Below are 19,373 nucleotides of genomic sequence, written 5' to 3' on the forward strand. Positions count from 1 at the left end.
GCAGAATGCTGCCATGACAGCGCACAGTTTATGAGCACCTGACCCGTCCCTGGACCCAAGCAAGCACAAATGCACTCTCTCACTTTGGATTACACTTGTTCTACCAAGACGTGAGTGTGAATGGAGTCATACACTCTACCTCTTAAGGACCTTGTGCTCATTCTTTTGAACTTTGTAAGCTCAATAGCTGAAGTCATCATGGCTATCAGATAAATGCATTTACAACTGTAGAGGTTGGATCATGATTAAAGGCATGTGAGATGTTACAACAATGTTTTCATTCATTAGTTGGAATTTTTTTTATCCTGGTTTGATTTTATTATCTGTGATGTTATGAACAGCTATTTTGAAGAAAACAAGTGTTGATTTAATATCATCTTGCTTTGAAGTCCTACCATGCTTTTGTTCTTCTGTTCCCATTGGTTCTATCATGCTATATCTTAATAAATTTTATTATGTGTGATAGTATAAACAAATTTTTATGGAAAATGAGTAGCCATTGTTCATTTTTGGTTATTTGGTTCTGAATGCCCTGTAATACTTTCATTCTCTTGAATGGTTTTATACTATTTTGTTATGTTTGATACTACTGTTTGTGAAGGTTTGCTCAACTATTTGAAAGAAAGTGACATTATGGTAGCCACTGCTAATATTGGGTTATCTTGGGGTGAAGTACTGTGCTGCTTACATTATTTTGTTCTGGTCTGCTTTGCTCTGTCCTCTTTTGTCTTAATCTCTTTAAAATTAAAAAAAAAATAGATTTCTTTACAGCCTTCCCAATGTGCCACGAAGCCTTTGTATTCCTACCAAGAATATTTTTGCTCTCCACTCTGCCAGCGCATGCTACTTTGAACTTTTTAATGTTCTCTACCACACTGTAATGTTACATTTAGTGTGTAGTGATACATTCTGTAATTTTATATGACATTTGACTCTGATATTGCAGAGTATTTTCATATTTTAGTTGCTGTCTATGTTATTTTGTGATGCATCTGGCTAGATATTTTGCACATTTATTTTGGGTTTCTTTTTATTATAGGTTTATAGAGGATTTTTGCATTTTGGATACCAGCAGGCAGCAGGTCAGATACACCCACTGTGCATCCTGTCCGCACTTTGGGGCACCGTTCACAGTATCTTAGCTGTGTCCTCCACAGCCAGAGTCCTGATTGTGGTAAGCTTCAATTGTATTTCTTCTCTCGAGGCTGGAATTTTCAGTTTCTTTCAGCTTTAGCATTTGTTGAGTTCATGAATATGTGTTCCTGTTTGATTCTATAAATATAATACTGCCACGTTTTATACTTAGTTCTAACTTCTATTCTGAGCATCACTGTGGTGTCTGCGTTTGCGTATGTCTGTGTGTGTGTACTCTGTGTGTGGAGGGGAGCATATAGAGTCATGGTTTATATGTAGATGTCCCCAGTAGTCTCATATGTTCATAGGTGGGGCATTGGAAAGGTCAGTACATGATGGAGGTTTAAAACTGCCTTGCTTGGGAAGCAGAGTCTCGTCAGGAGATGTAGTCCCTGGACCCTGCACTGGAAGGGCAAATCCTTATTATTAGAGCAAAACAGTAAATTTTCAAATCAGAATTATTCATTATTTATTGTTTTTGTATGTCAATGCAATTCATTTATATTTACATTAAAGTATTGTATGGTGTTTAACTGGCATTTTATTTAGTATTTATTTCAACTTGGGGAGATTCTTATCTTAATAATAACAACCAAAATTTTGGATGGATTTGTTAATATTGTTAATTTCTCTCAGAAAAAAGATTTTAATTTGAATCCTGCACACACTTCATCAATTTTTCTGCATTTTAATTTTGATGTTATCATAAATTACATCTTTGAAAGCTCTTTCATAATATTAGCTGTTAATATCTGGGTTATAAGTGAATTTTTCTATTTTTGTGTTTTCCTGGGACTTTTCTCACTTAGTCACTGGCTAAATGCTTACCTATAATATTTTTTTCTTACTTTGTGGATTTTTCTGAAATTCTTCAAAAACATGTTTGCCTCCTGGTACAACTATTTAAAGTATTCATTTGGCACCAAATGCATATTATGTGATTGAATATTTAAGTATATTAATAATATGATGTTTTTAATCATAAAAGAAAGTTTGAGGAATTTTTGGCAGTGAAATCTTTTTTTTTTTCCCCTTTTTTTCTACCTGGGATCAAACTCACAACCTTGTGCTTGCCAGGCAGGCACTCACACCAACTGAGCTGAATCCCTAGTCCTAGCAGTGAAATCTTTTGCAGATAAGCTCAATTCCTATGAAATCTTTTCTAACATTTGTGCAAGGAATCAAATCAATGTCACACTTGCAGAGGCTCAGTCCGGCTCTGAGTGTGTTTTTCAGTGGTTTGTACTCTGTTTCCCAGTTTGTGTCATCTTGGCTGATCAAGACCTCAAAGTCATTCACACCACGCGAGCTCTGGGAACAGTGCCCCTTTCAGTCCTCCAGTCTCTCCTGCAGGAAGCGCTCTGTGACCCACACTGTCCGGTATGCGGCTCTGGTTCTCTGTGTCTCTGCACTCTTTTCTGTGCGTCTCCTCGGGCACTGCCACCTGTTCAGCCTCCCTGACTGCTGGTAACCTCCCGCTCACTCAGTGAGCCTGGCTGTCCCTGCTCCGCGTCCTTGAATTTCTGAAACTGCCTTCAGACCACAACGGGAGGGTTTACTGCTTTGGTTTCCATCTCTCAGGGACTCACAATCTGGTCTTTCTTCTTCTCCAATGTTTGCTAATAGTTGTTTCATATCATTTTAATTGTGAATGCTGAGAGTGCAGGTTGTGAGTATCGTGTTCCTACACAACTGGTAATCTCAGTCTCAGAGTAGGTTTAATATGAAAAATTAGCCAAAATAAAATGCATAAATATTCTACTCCAATGGATTCATATCAAACTGAGATATAGGAAACAATATCCACCGTGTAGATCATTTTAACTTTAAATGAATAAGATGAGGCTTGTGAAATCTAAAGTAACCTGCTGTACGTGGTGTGCAAATATACAAATACTTATGTGTTTGTATCTGTATTTATAAATTCTTGTAGGAGGAAGAACAGTCACTGTCAATGTTTTTTGACATTGTATAAATATTGTAAGCCAAGGAAAAGTTTCACACCTTGACAACCAGACCAGGTATATTTTGAATGGTATGGTGTGCCGTTGGTCAGCGTTATCATTGCTGGGACCAAATACTCAGCAACCATGATGTAAAGGAGGAGAAGCCATGTTCCAGCACAAGTCAGGAGCTGAAGTTCTTTAAACGTAGCAGTTTTAGTCTATTCCAACCTTGAACCAATTAGATGTGGCCAGTCTCCATTAGCGGGTGCAATCTTCCTCGCACAGTTATTGCTTACATACTAGTAACACCCCAAGTCATTTTCATCAGCACCCTGAGAATCATATTTAACCACAAAGCTGAGATCCCAGGACTCAAGCCAGCTGACACACTGAATGCACCCTTCGTGGGCTTGAAACTTTGCTTTTATACATTAGTAGTCCGTGCATCCGTATATCAGTAATCACATTTGTATCTCACGTGAATCCTGATGCAGGTGTCCTGACATTTTATGCGGTCTAATTTCATAACTTTAAGTGATTGGCGTTGGGCACTATATTTTTAGTCTCACATGTCCAACAGGTGGTGCTATACTGTGCTAATCACTTACTACGTGATTACTAGATGTATTGCTGTTAGCTGCCTCCTATTTTGAAGAAAAAGAACATGGCAACCTTAGGTTACCAACAAAAGCAAGTGAAAAACCAGAAATGGTTGTTCCTAAGCCAGCAGCTGCATAGCACAGCAATGATAGTGGAATCCTGCAACGGAGCCTTCTGAGTTCAGTTTCGGCTCCAGCTGCCAAGCCCTTTGGCTTGTGTTGGCCAGTTGCTGCACAGATATCCTAATGTTGGGGAAAAATGCTTTACACTTGACACTTGGGGAAGGAAAAGCTTCACTTAGCTTACAATTTTCCCATTTGCAGCCTGGGTCAGGTGGTTCCAGTATGGACCTCTCATGCCAGGAGACCACGTGTCCTCCCCAAGGTCAGCATTCGACTCACCTGACATGCGCAGAGGTGGACTTTATTAATTTACTAGGCATCTGTTATTCAGTAAAATTGATACCCAGGATTAACCATCACATAGTGATCAGAAAGCTTCAAAATAAAGGAGAATAATCATTCATATTGCACATAGAAAACAGATGAACAATTTATTTGTATCCAAGGTAAAAATAAACCATCAAAAAGCATTTTATATTTAACATAAAACAACCTGTTTCTCTAGTGACATTTCACAAAATTCATTTTTCTTGTTTTTTATCTTTCTGTAATGTCCTAAACAATTTATAATTAAGTGATGATTAGCTTTTCTTTATCTTACCAATAATACGTGGCAGGTGGTCTTTAAGTTGAATTAAGATTGTAAAGAATAAGAAAAAGTCAGGATGTATAGTCTACTTTCTAGTTATACATAACAACATAAAACATATTCTTAGTAAAAATAGAACAATGAGAATGGAACCAACCAGTAAAAATTGAACTGTATTTGTCTATTCTGAGGTAAACTGTGAAAGCTCTCCCTTGTGAGTACAATAAGCAGCTATGAAATTTGTATCTGTAGTTCAATGTGCTGACAAAGTGTAATGCTCAGTATGTGATCTGACAGTAAACTGCAAAGCAATTAAGAGAGAAAGTTCATTCCCAGAGCCAGAGATGACACGACAAAATATGGTAGGAAACAAAAGCAGTGATTGTGACAACTGGAGGTTTATTTCTAGTGTCTCATGCTTTACTTTTATGATACGCATCATGTCTTAATTCATTTTTTCATGTATTTTCATCCAGCTTGGATAGCAATTTGAAATATTCTGAAGAAGCTAGAAGTCATATGAAATGGAGTGGCTGTGTGTGTAAGATACAAATGTGAGACACAAGAGAGAAGCAATAATACAAATACAAATTGAAGGAATCATTGAGCAGTCAAAATTTGAAGACTGAGCCAAGTCTCAAGCCAGTTCATGATGTTAAATCTGTGAGCAAAGAGTCTGAAAAGAGCCGTCAGGGTGCAGCTGGACAATTGCTGCATGAGGAGACCATGCATGGAGTGGCCTGATCTTCTCAGCAGAAGGCAGGGACAGAGACACTACAGGAGGTGACAGGACTCTGCCTGTTTGGACCAACAGCAACAGAGATGTCATGAAACACGGAAAAGTTTCCCAATTCTGGGATTCCACAGGACGGCACAGTAGAACTGGGTGCTGTGAGCTTAGATGCCTTGTGGAATAAAAGACTGACCCTAAAGAGGACGCCGAGGTTTTCGGGGCTGCCACTTGCACAGGTGGACATGGTGCCCCCTCCACAGCCTCAGACACAGGGACTTCCTGAGAGCAGGGACAGGGCCAGTGGTTGGGAGGGCGGAGCATCAAGCCAAGAGCAATTCTGTCCTTTGCAGTCCCATGAACCTGCCTTGCTAGGCTTTGCCTTTGCTCGGGATCCGTCACTCCTCTTTTTTTTTTTTTTTTTTTTTCCTGGCTTTCTCTGAGAATGAAATGTCTAATTCTCTCCCAACTGTGGTACTTTGGAAGCAGGTCACTGTCTGGTTTCACAGGTCCACGGGTGGAAAAGAATTCTGCTTTATGATGAACTGCATTGCACTTGGAGTTTCACCCACGCTTGATTCCGATGATAGATGAAGTTTTGGACGAGGGATTGTGTCTGAATGGGCTGAGATGCTCATGGCTGATGCGATGGGTGAATGTGTTTTGTGTATGAGAAGAACAAACTGCGGGGAGCAGAGGGCAGAACACTGAGGGATGAACTGTGTGTCTTCTTCCCAGTATGAAGAAGCCCTACCTTGAAATGAGCCGATGTTTGGATAAATCCCAGAGAGGTAATTACATTTGAAATAAATCTAAAGGGCTTATTCTAAGTGTAACTAAGTCCAGCATGGTCTGTGTTTTCAGAAGAGGAAGACTGGGGTGTGTGTGCAGCCAGGAAAGCCTGGGTCCGGACACAGTGAGAAAGAGGGCGTTGGTGAGAGAAGTGGGAGAGGAGCCAGCCTGGGAGCCACGGTGTCCTTGGGCTGCTGGCCTCAAGGCCCGAGAGGTTTGGCTTCCTGTTTTGGGAGCCCACTGGCCGGTGGGCTGCACAGTGGCAGCCTGGGCAGCCTGACACAGGAGTCCAGGTTGTCTTCAAGTTTGAAGTGATGACACATTCGTCTTTCAGCTGCCTCAACTTACTCTTATCCAAGGATTCCGATGATAACCCAGTGAAGCCCACGATCTTTTTAAACATAAACTAATGGTTCGCGTAGGTTTCAATTATAATACATAAGCACTACTTCGCTGTTTTCTGGAAATGATGTTGTGTTCTGAAGATTGTTGTCATTTTGCAGAAAACTGCACAAGGGATTGGGGTTTACTGTTTTTTGAAGCAAGTTTGTCCTACGAATTCACATATGATCACAGCATTTCTGTAAGTACTCAAAGACATTTTTTCATAGTATAAAAAGTACCGTGTTTTGTGAGGGGTTAGATCATCAAATATGGCTCTTGAAAGTCTCACATCCGTTCATGAACTTGATCTTGAATGAGGTACGTTACTGGGCAGGATGGAAGCTCGGTGGCTCACTAAGTTCTGTGATAGCCGTCTCTGCTCTCAGAAGAGTTGAAATAAGAGAACGTCTTTATTTTAAGAAGTCGGATTAAATAACCATGTCATTCTACAAACTTTGTAAATGTTGATAATTAATATTTTTAAATACTTTACTGATGATACAGATACTGTATCTCAAAATGATCAGATTGGGCTGAACTATCTCACTTGCAAAAGAAACATTAAAATACACCAGAAGCAGTTTCCCCGAAACGTTTATCCCCCAGTGTCCTCAAGTGCTTCCCACGTCCTGCAGAGTAAACCCTACCTCGCGCACTGACTCTCAAGGCCCGCATCCTGGGGTCCTCTTTCTCATAGCAGAGGTATTAACCCCGTGCTCTGGCCTCGCTCCAAAACCATTCATTAAGCTCTCCCTGCCTTTCATTCTGCATGGATTTCCAATTAGGAGAATTATTTTGCATTACGCTTTGATATTGCAGCTGGGAAATGGTGCTGGTGTAACTCACACCACACGTTCTCCCTTGGAACTTTACGTCTACACACACTTTGACATTTGCGATGAAGGACATCTTTATATTTAAGGTGTTACAACCGCTAACAAGCTGTGGCAACAGGCACCACTGGACATGGTACAAGGCTCAGTGTCCGGAGAAAACATGACATCTTGTTTATATGTATAATTTCTCAATCACGAAACATCATAGGAGGCATGAAAGATAATAGCACCTTCTAGGTTATTTTAATATCTGAAGAGTTGCCTGACAAGAACACAAGAGATTATGCTAATCAAAACAGCTTGGAATTGCCAAGATTTTACTTTCTTTTTTTTTTTTTTTCACACTATAGAGGTTTATAGTTTTAAACCTCTATAGCTGGCTGTGAAGGGGGAGCAGATGTGACTATTTGTATTTTTAAGCAGCCTTTGACATCAGGCTGAACACCTTTTGTTATGTAAATGGAACTTTGCTACTTTCCACTTATTGCAGTCAAAATATTCATGCATTTTATTAAAACTTTATAGACTACACAAACAATAAAATGTGCATTAAAGACAACATTACACATCAATAAAAGCAAAATAACATCAGAGATAGTTGCAAAGTCTATCTTAAATTAATAAATACTAAACGATTTATTTTTTACTCTTTTGGAAATGTTTTATTCTTTTATGCTAAAGTTTATCCTTTCCATCTGCTAATTTCTGTCTCCTAAATAACTGCAAATATTTCAGAGTCAATGTTTGTTTCTGGAATTAAAAACAGCCTTTAAAAGGTAAGTATGGTGAAGATGTAAGATTCTTGTATTTCACTAACACCTAAGTTACTTACAATGAGAGTTCAATCATACATTATCAAAAGGGAGATTTTGATGGATTAATTCACTGATTTGCAAATAATAATTTAATACTCTTTGTGATACATGTGGATTTAGGAATAATACAGTCCTTAACCTGAAGAAGATTATTTTTAACTGGGAAAGAAAACATTTAACCGTAGAAATATAAATGAATCTGTATGTCAGACTAGGTGGTTCCAAATGCAGCCAGGAAAGGAAAGGAGAAAGCTATTATTGGAAAAAGAATATTATTTACCTGAAGGGTAGGAGAAGTTCTCTCTGAGAAATTGTGATTTGGACAAAACACAAACCGAGGAAAGAGCAAGATGTAGAGAACAGATGGAGAAAAATTCTCCAAATAATGAGATGGCGAGTGCAGAGGGAGAGAGAGAGAGGGAGAGAGAGGGAGAGAGAGAGTGAGAGAGACAGAGACAGAGACAGAAGCAGAGAGAGAGACAGAAGCAGAGAGAGAGAGAGAGAGAAGCAGACAGAGGTATGCTTGAATGGATGAATCATATGAAGGTTTCAGTTTCTGCATTTTTGTGATTAAGGGAAGAAAACAAATTTGTGAGTCTTAATGGAATCAGGAACCAAGTGCCATCTAGATCACTACAGGAACCTGGCTCTTTTCCAGGGTTTGTTCAGCGTGCTAGTGATGCAAGGAGTTTGTTAGGAGGTTCTTGCTAGGGTCTGAAAATGATGGTGGCATAAAATGAGCAAAGCCACAGCAACGGATGGGAGTGGTTGAGTCCTGGAGCAATTTTGAAGGCAAAACTTCTCAGGGTTCTTTAGCAATCGGTGTGTACATAAGAGAGGGAAAAGCGATCACTCTGAAGCTCTTGTCCTTTTACAACTGAACACATCAGCTGAATGAAATGAGTCAGAGCGGGTATGTAGGGTGCATGGTGTGCTCCCCAAATTAATGTTCATTCAGATGGACGGACCCTCAATCCAAAAATATTCTCCTTATAAGAAACAAGGACACAGAGACGCGGAGAGGCTGACGGTGTGATGAAGGAGGCCGAGGGCCGTGGTGATGAGCTGAACTTACAAGCAAAGCGTGAAATGGGATTATTTTCTGGATTGTAGACTACATCAGCCCTGTGCACACCTTGATTCCAGGCACGAAATTCTGAGAATGGCAGGCTTTTCACTAAACCTCAAACTCGTTGTTGTGCAGTCCGAGGAAACTGAAAAGAACGTAGTACTGACGGGAAATCAGGAGTTCGATTTTAATGCACATGAATTTAAGATCCTCACCGAGCATCCAAAAAAGTTGAAGAGTTGGAAAAGATGGACATACTAGTCTGAAGCTCAGAGTTAAATTGGGGTCATATTAAATTACTTGCAAACAACTAGAGAAGAGTTGATATGTACGATGTCAGTAAATGAATGTTTGTGGACTGAGCATAATTGTGCCCAAAATTCATAGAAGTAATGTTAAGTTGGATACTCTACTATCTAAAATTTATTTATTTACTGGTACAAGGGATCAAACTCATGACCTCATGCTTGTCAGGCAGGAGCTTACTCTGCTGAGTGAAATCCTCAATTGTATTTAAACTTTAAAGAAATAAGGAGCAGCCAAAGGAAAACAAATGGAATAGAAGCCACACAAAGAGAGTTTCACGCCGATTAGCTGCCAAATGTTAGTTTAAAAAGCATGATGGGAATTGGATATTGACTATATTGATGCTATCACTATGTTCTTTCCAATAGCTGTTTTAATGGAATACATACAGTAAAGGCCTCAATTAGCTTGGGTCTAAAGAAAACTAACAAGATTTAATACAATGTGCAAGTTTTGAAGTCTAGCAAGTTTGGGACTTTGGCTGGATGTAGGCACAGATAAATGCCTAAAGTTGACATAGGTTCAAATATATAAAGATTATTGCTTAACCCATAGGAATAAAGATAGATATCTGCTATAGTAAGACATTAAATCCACTCCAAAATTCAGGCCAGACAATGAATTTCTTGGGAAACTTACACATTGGCCTGAGTTCCCAGAGGGTTTGTTTTTGAGTAAGTAATTGTATAAATATTTAGTTCAGTATTTTCCCCATTTGCACAAATAAATAAAAGTTTACATAAAGCAGAAAATATAAGTTGCTAGTACTGAAGCATCATCTATCCTGGTTTTGAACAACAAAAAATTCAGTATCTAAAATTGGATATGGAGGTGTGAAATAGTCACTCTGTGTATTATTGAACATAAAAAACAAAACAAAACAAAACAAAACAAAACAAAACAAAAAAAAAAACTTGTTCAAGAGTGGTGCTGCATGCCTGTAATCTCAGTACTCAGGAGGCTGAAGCAGGAAGACTGCATGAGTCCAGGGCAGGTTGAACTACATACTGAGACCTTGGATCACAATATATATCTCAAACAATATGATAGCTAAATATTGATCTATGTAAATTCAAGCACTTAAAATATATACTATAAACAAAAGTAAACATTCTCTGTGTTAATAGCTTTTACATTATTTTATTTAAGTTTGGTGAAATAGTTAATAAATGTTTTTCTCATTTAGCCATGCCATGATTATAAGTAAAAAATTCTGTTACACTGTTTTTAAATGTAGAAAAGGACATCAAGCTTCCTGACTAACTTTGAAACATGAAAACTCGCTTCTTGCTGCTGTTCGTAGCTCTGCACCGTCTAGAAGGCTGACTCAGTGTTGGCACAGCGCATTTCAGCACTAATCGTGCTCTATTAATTTGTTATGCTCCTGACCTGCTCCCTCTATTTACATTTTTCTATTATCCTTTCATGTTTTATTTTCTATCATTTATATTCAAATTACTTGAGACAATGTTTGGGGAAATTAAGTTGTGTGTTTCCCAAAAAGATAATTTTATTATTTTAGCATTTAGTACATAAAAGCTATACGCTAGCATTTTAATTATATCATAGCTTTGAAGATATGCTCAACTCAAAAGAACTTTGGAATTTTAAAATAGTATCTTCTCATAATTCTGTCTAGCATTCAAAGAAACTGGTTTTCTTTGCATTCTATGGACAAACTGATATCTATGAATAATTTCAATGTGCTTAGGAACTGTATGCATTAATTTCCATTTTCTGGCCCACAGTTTTATACACAGACACATTTCTTTCTAATTTTTTTTTTTTTTTTTGGTCCTTTTGGTCTTTTTGAGACAGGATCTCACTATACTGTTCAGCTCACTTTGTAGCCCAGGTTGGTCTCAAACTTGCAACAATCCTCCTGCCTCAGCCTCTTGAGTGTTGGGATATCAGGCATGAAATTAGAAGCCACACCTGGCTTCTAATACTTTAAAAATAAATACCTGCAATAATTGGCAATCACTACATAGTGAATAATATCTGATGTTTCTATGACATCTGAAATTATATATAGCAAAGTAAAATCTATCAAAATAGTGAGTTAACAAGTATTACAGTGCATAATATAGAAATATATAATAAAATGAGTACATAATCAATCGTGCAGTTTTCATAGTTGAGTGATTAATCATTGTATATTTATGAATATAAACAGTTTGATGACGTTTTTTGGCTGTTAAACTTTTACTGACATTTTTAGTAACTGAGCTTTGGTGTGTTTATAGCACGTAGTAATTCTTCATTGTTACACCACTGTGATTCACTGAAGAGGTTTCGGTTGGATTAGAGTGGGGGATTCTCATCTCTTAGCATTTCATCCTGTCCTACTGAGTGTTGATCCTCTTTCCAGATATCTAGGGAGGAAGGACAAACCTGATGCCAGATGCTGATCACAATGGAAGCACCAGACCCGGATTACTTTCAGAAGTAAATATTTTTATAATCTTTGTCATTTATCTTTTTTCTACAGTTCTTAACAGATCTAAAACTCCATACAGTGAAATTTACATTTTAGATATATTTTTCCCTGCAGATACTGTTAATTTGCTTCTCTATATAATCTACACATTTTCATTTAAATTCTTGAGCATATATTTTACATCTTTTAGAGGCCTTTTCTGCGTATAGCTTGTCACCTGTAGGATCTCAGTCTGTTTTTACTCATCACCTTTTCTCATTAATAGGGATGGAGTCTGTATGTTTTTCATATATATATTAATATTTGGAAGCTATGTGCCCATGTAATATGTATAATATATAATATAATGTAGGGCATGGATATGGGAATGGATGTGGATATATTCCTGTGGGGGTGTTAAGGAATGAACCCAGTGCCTTCATCCTGAGCCAGATTCCTGGTCTTTTTTACTGTATTTTGTTTAACAGGGGCTCACTAAGTTGCTAAATTGCCTAGCATGGGCATGAATTCATGATGTGTATTAATATTAAAACTATACCCATCAAACTGCTATCTGATTGCAGGATAGCTTGTCTTTTTCGTTCATTTGTTGTACTGATTTTAAACTGTCTGTTCAATATCGATTGTTCAACTGTAGGTGCCTTCAAATGCCAAGATACACAGCAGATGTCCTTGCTTTAAAATTCTTGATGATTTCAGGACAAAACAATGTGGGGAAATCTTTTAACAAACTGCCATTTTGTGGGACAGAACAATAGCCACTTTAGAGCAAAGCAATAAGCTTTAGAGTCACTCCAACTGTGCCCGTCCAGCTTGGGAACTAAGACTCAGGAAAGCTAAAGCCCCTGTATTTGGATATTGGAGGTCCTCGACTGACTCTTGCAGTTTTTACAATTCAAGACTGCCTTTCCCTGAAGCGTCTTTCTGTTAAACTCTTGCTAACCCTCCCCTTTTCAGCTGTCCAACCTCAATCCTCTGACTAGAGTCGGGTTATTTTCATATTAAAGAAGAGAGCAGAGTGGTTGGCTGAGTTTAGAAGTAGGTGGCTGTCAGCAGGGCTCTGACCCCTCACATGTGCACCCTTAGGGTCCCCGCAGTGGAGTCAGTCACAGTTGGCCCGGTGGCCCCGTCTCCTCAGTGCCCTGGTGCAGTCTGCCCTGGTCTGCGGGTTCTCTGCTGTGAATTCCTAAAACACAGGGTCCTCTCCCCTGACTCCTTCCACACATGTTGTCCACTGGAGAATGCACCTCCCGTGCTCTCTTTTTCTTACAGCTAAAACCATGGCTTATTCCTGATTAGGTCGAAGGCTTCTTTCAATTTGGAGATATAATTGGATAATTCCTTCCCATTTGTTTATTGCTGTGTCCCATAAACTCTGTCAAGTGCTTATGGTAGAAGATGGGCATCATTACACTTGTCTGACAAATTAATCAAAATTCAGAAGAAGGAATGTGACATTTTATAACCCGTTCCTAAGTTGTTGGCTGTATTTTCACTGCAGTGCCCTGAGTCAGTCAGCTGGACATTTACTCCATTCAAATGTGTTTCAGGCAATCATATATATATATATATTTGTTAGTTTTAATGGATGTAGGGGGGGATGTAACACATTGTTTCTATAGCTAGATCTGCTCTCAAGAAATTAAGCCTAAATAAGATGTCAACTAAATATCTAATGAAACTTCTGAATAAAAAGATTATGTGAAAGCCCTAAAGTGTTTTCAATCAGTTAAATGCCCTTTTTTAGGTATAGGATGGAAGTCTAAATTATGAGCTTTTCTCATAATTATGTGTATTTTGAATAGCTGAAGAAAGTAATTTAGGGTTTATTAACCCAACATAGAACTCAGGATGTACAGTAGGAAAAGCATTGGTGTTTTTACTTCCTAAAAAATAATTTAAAAGTGATAAAAAGTGAATCTCTGGGAAAATCAATGAGAAAAATGTGAGTGACCAGAAGGTTCAGCAAGGACACAAAATGACATTAATAATAAAACTAAGAATTTATAGCCATCCCCAGGGGAAAGATAAGGAAAACTTAAAGAAATATATTACAATGTTCTGCAGGATATAAGGACTTTGAGACTTACTTAGCATATAACCCAGGGAAGTCAGGAGGCACAGTAAAGTTCCCGTCATCTCGGGGACTGTGGAGCAGAGGCCAGAGAGAAGGGGTCACAGAGAAGCTCAGGCCCGAAGACAAGGGGACGCTGCCAGGCGAAGACAGCCGAGATGACCCGGGACGCAAATCCGGAGCAGTGTTCACAAGTGTCAGAGGAACCAGACTGAAGCCTCCAAAGCCGAGCTGTTTCAGAAGATGGAAAAGAATGTAAGGAAGTTGAGAAGCCACGCTCAGTCCTGGAGACACTTAAATAACTGTGTACACACAGAAGTCACTGACTGCTACAGATTTGGAAGACTCTTCCTTTGTTAGATCTCTATCATGTTTGTGCTGGGATACAGTTACCTGGATAAAAGAAATAAGGGTATAATATAGTGTTAATCTTTTATTATTTAATGAGTTTAAAATTTATTTGGAAAATAGTTGAATACTAGTATTTTGAGTTTTAACCACGTCGCAATAAGGATTCATCAGAAGTTAGGCTCAGGAATCTTTGCTACACCAATGGATAAGCAGGTTTTAAGGAATGTTAGAAACCAGTGCTTCCTACCTATAATTAGTCAAAAATGTCAAGCTAGAAACAAATTTATATGGATATTTTTCATAATTATTTTAAAATTATTATTTTTTAGTTTCATTTATTAAAGTTTTAATTATATAATCCTATTATTAACAATTAATTTTATTGGCTCCTACTTTTCAGCTTCGTGGACTCTAGAGAATTAGCGTAATTTTGATTCTGAGATCTGAATTTATTTCAGTAATTTAGAATAATACTATGTTGGCAGTTTATTGCAACCCACAGAGACTGAGTTTAAAAATGGTTCTGAATATAGAATTTTTATTGTTCTCATTGATAATGTCAAAATGTCTAGCATTTATTTAGAACACTTTATGGAAAGCTGTGTGCTGAGGATATTGTTTATTCTTTTTGTATTTTCTACAATCTTCCTGACAAACGTGGCTGACTCCATACTCACGATTTTTCTTCTAATGGTTTTTTAAAATTTATTTTCATAAAGCGTGACAGCGTGTGCCTTCTGCCACTCGCCCTCTGTATCAGCTTTGTCTCAAGGAACCAAGAACCCCGCATCTGAAACTGAAAAAAAGAAGACGCTTATTTCCATTCATAAATGCAGTGCAGTTAGGCTGCCCAAGTCCTGGTGAAAGGGCCCGGTGGAGAAAGCTGCTCACCTCCTGGGACCGAGAGGCAGAGAGAGACAGAATGAAGGGGCAGAGCACAAGCGCACCGTCCTGTCCTGTGCAGAAGGACACAGAGACCGCCTCCCACGGCTCGGCCCCTCCTGACTGCAGGGCCAGCCAGAGCTCCTGCTGGAACCAGCTCAATCGTCAGGCGCGTCCTTTGCCACCAGGCGCGTCCAGATGTATGAGTTTGCAGTGGACAGTTTACATGGTAATGCACCCTTCAATACTGGCATCTACCACTAATCATTTTATGGAAAGGAATATAATTATTGTAAAATTAGGTTAAAATAATAATAAAGAAATATTCAAACCTTAAAGATGAATTGCATAGACATTTTGTGTTCAAAACGTTCTGTGAAAATCAATGGAATTTTGTTGTTTTACATTATTTAAGCATTCGTTGGGGACATTTGTTAAGGCAGTGTAATTTATATTTAAGATTTATACTAGGAAAGTACAAAATAAATCTATAATGCAAAACTAAATAATAAAAATGTAACAAATGAATAACATCTTAACTGTGCTTAACATTTCCAAAACTGTTATTAAGGAAAAATTGCAGATTATCAATTGTTATCTATTGCCATCACATAATTTATTTTGCAGTCATGAAATTTCATTAATGTGCTTTTATTGCTTGATCAGTTTTTCATGCCTCTATTCCGTAATCTGAGCAACTACTTTGATGGTAACAGTACGCAATACATGAACCATTGTTAATCTATTATTATGTTTCGAAATTTAACATCATCTTTCTCTTTTAAAAAAATGCTAAAAATATGTGTACATATTTTAGTTTATCCTATTTGTGTCGTGCTGAGTCTTGATCTCTGTTAACAATTACAGGCTGTAGTGTGTGTGATATGAGCCAGTCTTGAAAACACATTGTAGTGAAGAGATATTTTAGATAATCCAATCAGATATGCTGTGTGACATTTGTCAACTATTTGAAGAGATTACATATATAAAAGTTTTTATAAAGCATTTTATTCTTTGAAGTATGGTTGACTTAAAACAAACATTCTATAGGGATAGTGTATCCCGTTTGAGGAGATTGGAGGTTCACATGTACTAATATTTTCACTGTAGTAAAATTTGATCACCTGTGAATGATTCCTGGTGCATGTGCCTCTGTAGGATTGCTGCTGTTTGGAGTTTGGGGTGAGATACGTCATCTAAATAAAATTCTGAGCGTCCTGTATCAGGCTGTTACCTATTAGCACTTGATCATGCGATTTATCCTTGGAACTTTTCAACCTGTGCAACTGTACTTTCATTTCTATTGAATAACAACTTCCTATTTCCCCTCCATTTGGCCCCTACACCCTTCATTCCATTATTTTTAGCTTCCATCGCTTTGATTTTTTTCTTATCTCAAAAAAAGTCAAACCTTAAAGTATTTTTTCCAGGCTATTTCTTTTAGCATAATATTTTGAAGTTTTAGTCATGTTGTGGAATATCTAGTTATATAGTTAATATTCTTAGTGTTCTAGTATTCAAAAAATTATTCTAAATACATGTGATTCTAAAATGAGAAAAAATACTATGCATAATTTCAATAGCAGTGTAATGGAATTAATACAATGGCATTAGAGGCAGCATTGTGTTGAAATTTGTTCATTTGGGAAAGCAAAAGCCAATCCTAAAACCTGAAGAAACAAGTTAAATATACTCCGGATATGGGTTGACTGGGATCTCAAGAAAAGCAATAGCATTTCCCCATAGGTGGATTTATAAGTGATGTCCTGGAAGGATGTATTGTTAGGCCTGGGACTCACTCACTCTGCAATCCTAATGTACCAAAAATGGATGAATTGATGATAACATTTAAGATACAATTTTCATTGAAAAATTTTAATAAAGACAATGAATGCTATTTTTAAATCGAAATTTCAATGACTTTCCCCAAAGATTGGTTTTTCTGGGATATTTATATTCTATACACGGTTTTTAAATATTTACATTTTTCTAAAATAAAGTTAATATGCTTTTTAAAAAACAGAAACAAAAAGTTTATTTTGTTTGTTATATAAATTCATGTCAATGAAATTAAGTATCATGTTTCCTAAGTATAATGTAGAAAATTTTATCTGTACTCCTAGAAGCTTTCCACCTAAAACTGTTCTCTGGGTAGTTGTACTCCTGTGTACAACTCTTTGTAAGAAAACATTAATACAATAAAAGACGCATATTTGGTGTCACTCAGATTTGGAAGCTGACAGCATTTCTTGGGTCACATGAAATTGTGGTGACACTTTCCACCTTCCTTGCTACAGTCACAGTTAAACACTTTCTGTGAGAGCATCTAAAACTACTTTAAAGATGCGATGAATCAGACTTGTAGTGATTTCCAATGTAAAATCCATGTATGTGTTAACTAAGTGTGATAACTCAGACACCAGTATAAAATCCAAGGAAGCAAGAGACTGAAATTTGGGGAGAAAGGCTTTATTTAGGCCAAGCCTGGCAACGAGTCTCCGGAAGCCAATTTGGAGACTGTGCACCTGACAGCTAAAAGTCAGGGCTTTTATCTCGGAAATCCACAAACAGCTGCTGGTCACACAACATAAGGAAGTGGGATGGGGTGTGGTGCACTACAAAACAGAAACATGGTGATTACATGTCTTGGGAAGAGCAAGATCTGGTAAGGGTTGTGCTAAAAAGCAAGTCTCCCTGCATACAAGCAAGTTTAGATAAGAAGAAATCTTGTTTTCCTTAGCAAAGAATAGAGAAGTCTAACAGCATTTAACAACCTTAGTCACCTTACTTTAGCACCACATCTGTTATTTGTAGAGGGCAACAATGGTTAACATATCAATTAGTTAAGATTTTATAATTCTTTATAGAGGAAAGCATTGATTAACATATCAATTAGGTCATCCAGAGGGGGAAGGGAAAAACACATATACAGTTAGGCCAAGTTACAGGTATTGCTATGATACAAATATAACAAAGCTATTTTTCTAGAGTACAACACTAAGTAGGTCACCACTTTGTATTCTTTGATACTGTGATTTGAGCAACTATTTCCAAGATGATGATATGTAATCTATTAACAGGTGATTTCGTACTGTTATGGTTTTTTTTTTTTTTTTTTTTTGTAGTTCTGTATTATGTGTACCCTTACACCACTTTGTTTTGTTTTGTGTTTTTCTCTTTTTCCTCTTAAATAAAATTAAAAAAAAAACACTAAGTAGGTCAGATATTATTGGGATCATGTACGTAGAGAATCAAGTGGCCCATACATGCTAAGCACTTCCATAAGTTGTTCAGATTTCAGGGTCGTGGTGCAGTTTAAAATTAGCATCTGCTTCCCACCTATTACATTTCCTGAGTATTAAACGCCAATCCCTCATAGGCATTTGAGAAGGAAAAAAATCAATGTACTCAAATATTATTTTGAATTATTTCAATTGGGATATTGAAATGCTCATCAATTCTTTGATAAAAGACAAAATTTTTATTTTCTGGAAGCATTATCCTCACTGGGTTTACAGCCTGAACCAAGGAAGACTCTGTAGCCACATCCTTTCAACACAATGGACTGCAACGATAGTCTGGAAAAACCAGTGACAGGAAAGCCGGACTCTGCAGGAGTTAAGTTCACTGTGTTTAATCTGAGCTAGAATTCACAAAGCTAGAGGCGGCAAAGACTATGACTGTAACTGTCCTAGTTTGGAAAGGATACAAATAAATGCTAGGACAGTCATAATTTTTCTTCATGCTTCACACTATGTCATCTTGATATAGGGGAATGAAACTCCTGACCTACTATTTGTCTGATATGAGTTTGTGTTCTTTAAAATCAAAGAATGAATTTTAGGTACAACAGAGGTGAAGAGCAGACTATATTTAGTGAGAGAAAGAAAACTTCTGTCTCAGGGACAGGAGGGTCCCGAGCAGAAGGGGTCCTGAGCAGGTCTGTCTTTTCTAGGGACTTTTATAGAGTAAAATCATGGAGTGAGGGGGATTCAAGGTGGGGAAAACTGGAACTTGCCAAGCAGATGGGCATAAGGTGGGACAGGACTACAGCTAACCAATAAGAATAATTGTTCAGGTAAAATTGATTAAATTGGCAACAAATGAGGAAGCAAGTCATAAAGAAACCAGGCATTCTTAGAAGTGACTCTTCCTCAAGAGGGTTGGGATGGTGACCCCTGACTTCCTCCTCAGCATGACAGGGAACTATTTAGAGTATCAGTCCTTAGGATGTGGGTGCATTTGTTTGATCTTTTGTCTTGAGGCCTGGCCCACAGCAGGAGGTGTCTGTCTCCCCCACACT

The sequence above is a fragment of the Cavia porcellus genome, unplaced genomic scaffold (assembly GCF_034190915.1).
Source record: "Cavia porcellus strain 051 isolate PalLab524CR breed Dunkin Hartley unplaced genomic scaffold, mCavPor4.1 scaffold_12, whole genome shotgun sequence".
NCBI lineage: Eukaryota > Metazoa > Chordata > Mammalia > Rodentia > Caviidae > Cavia > Cavia porcellus.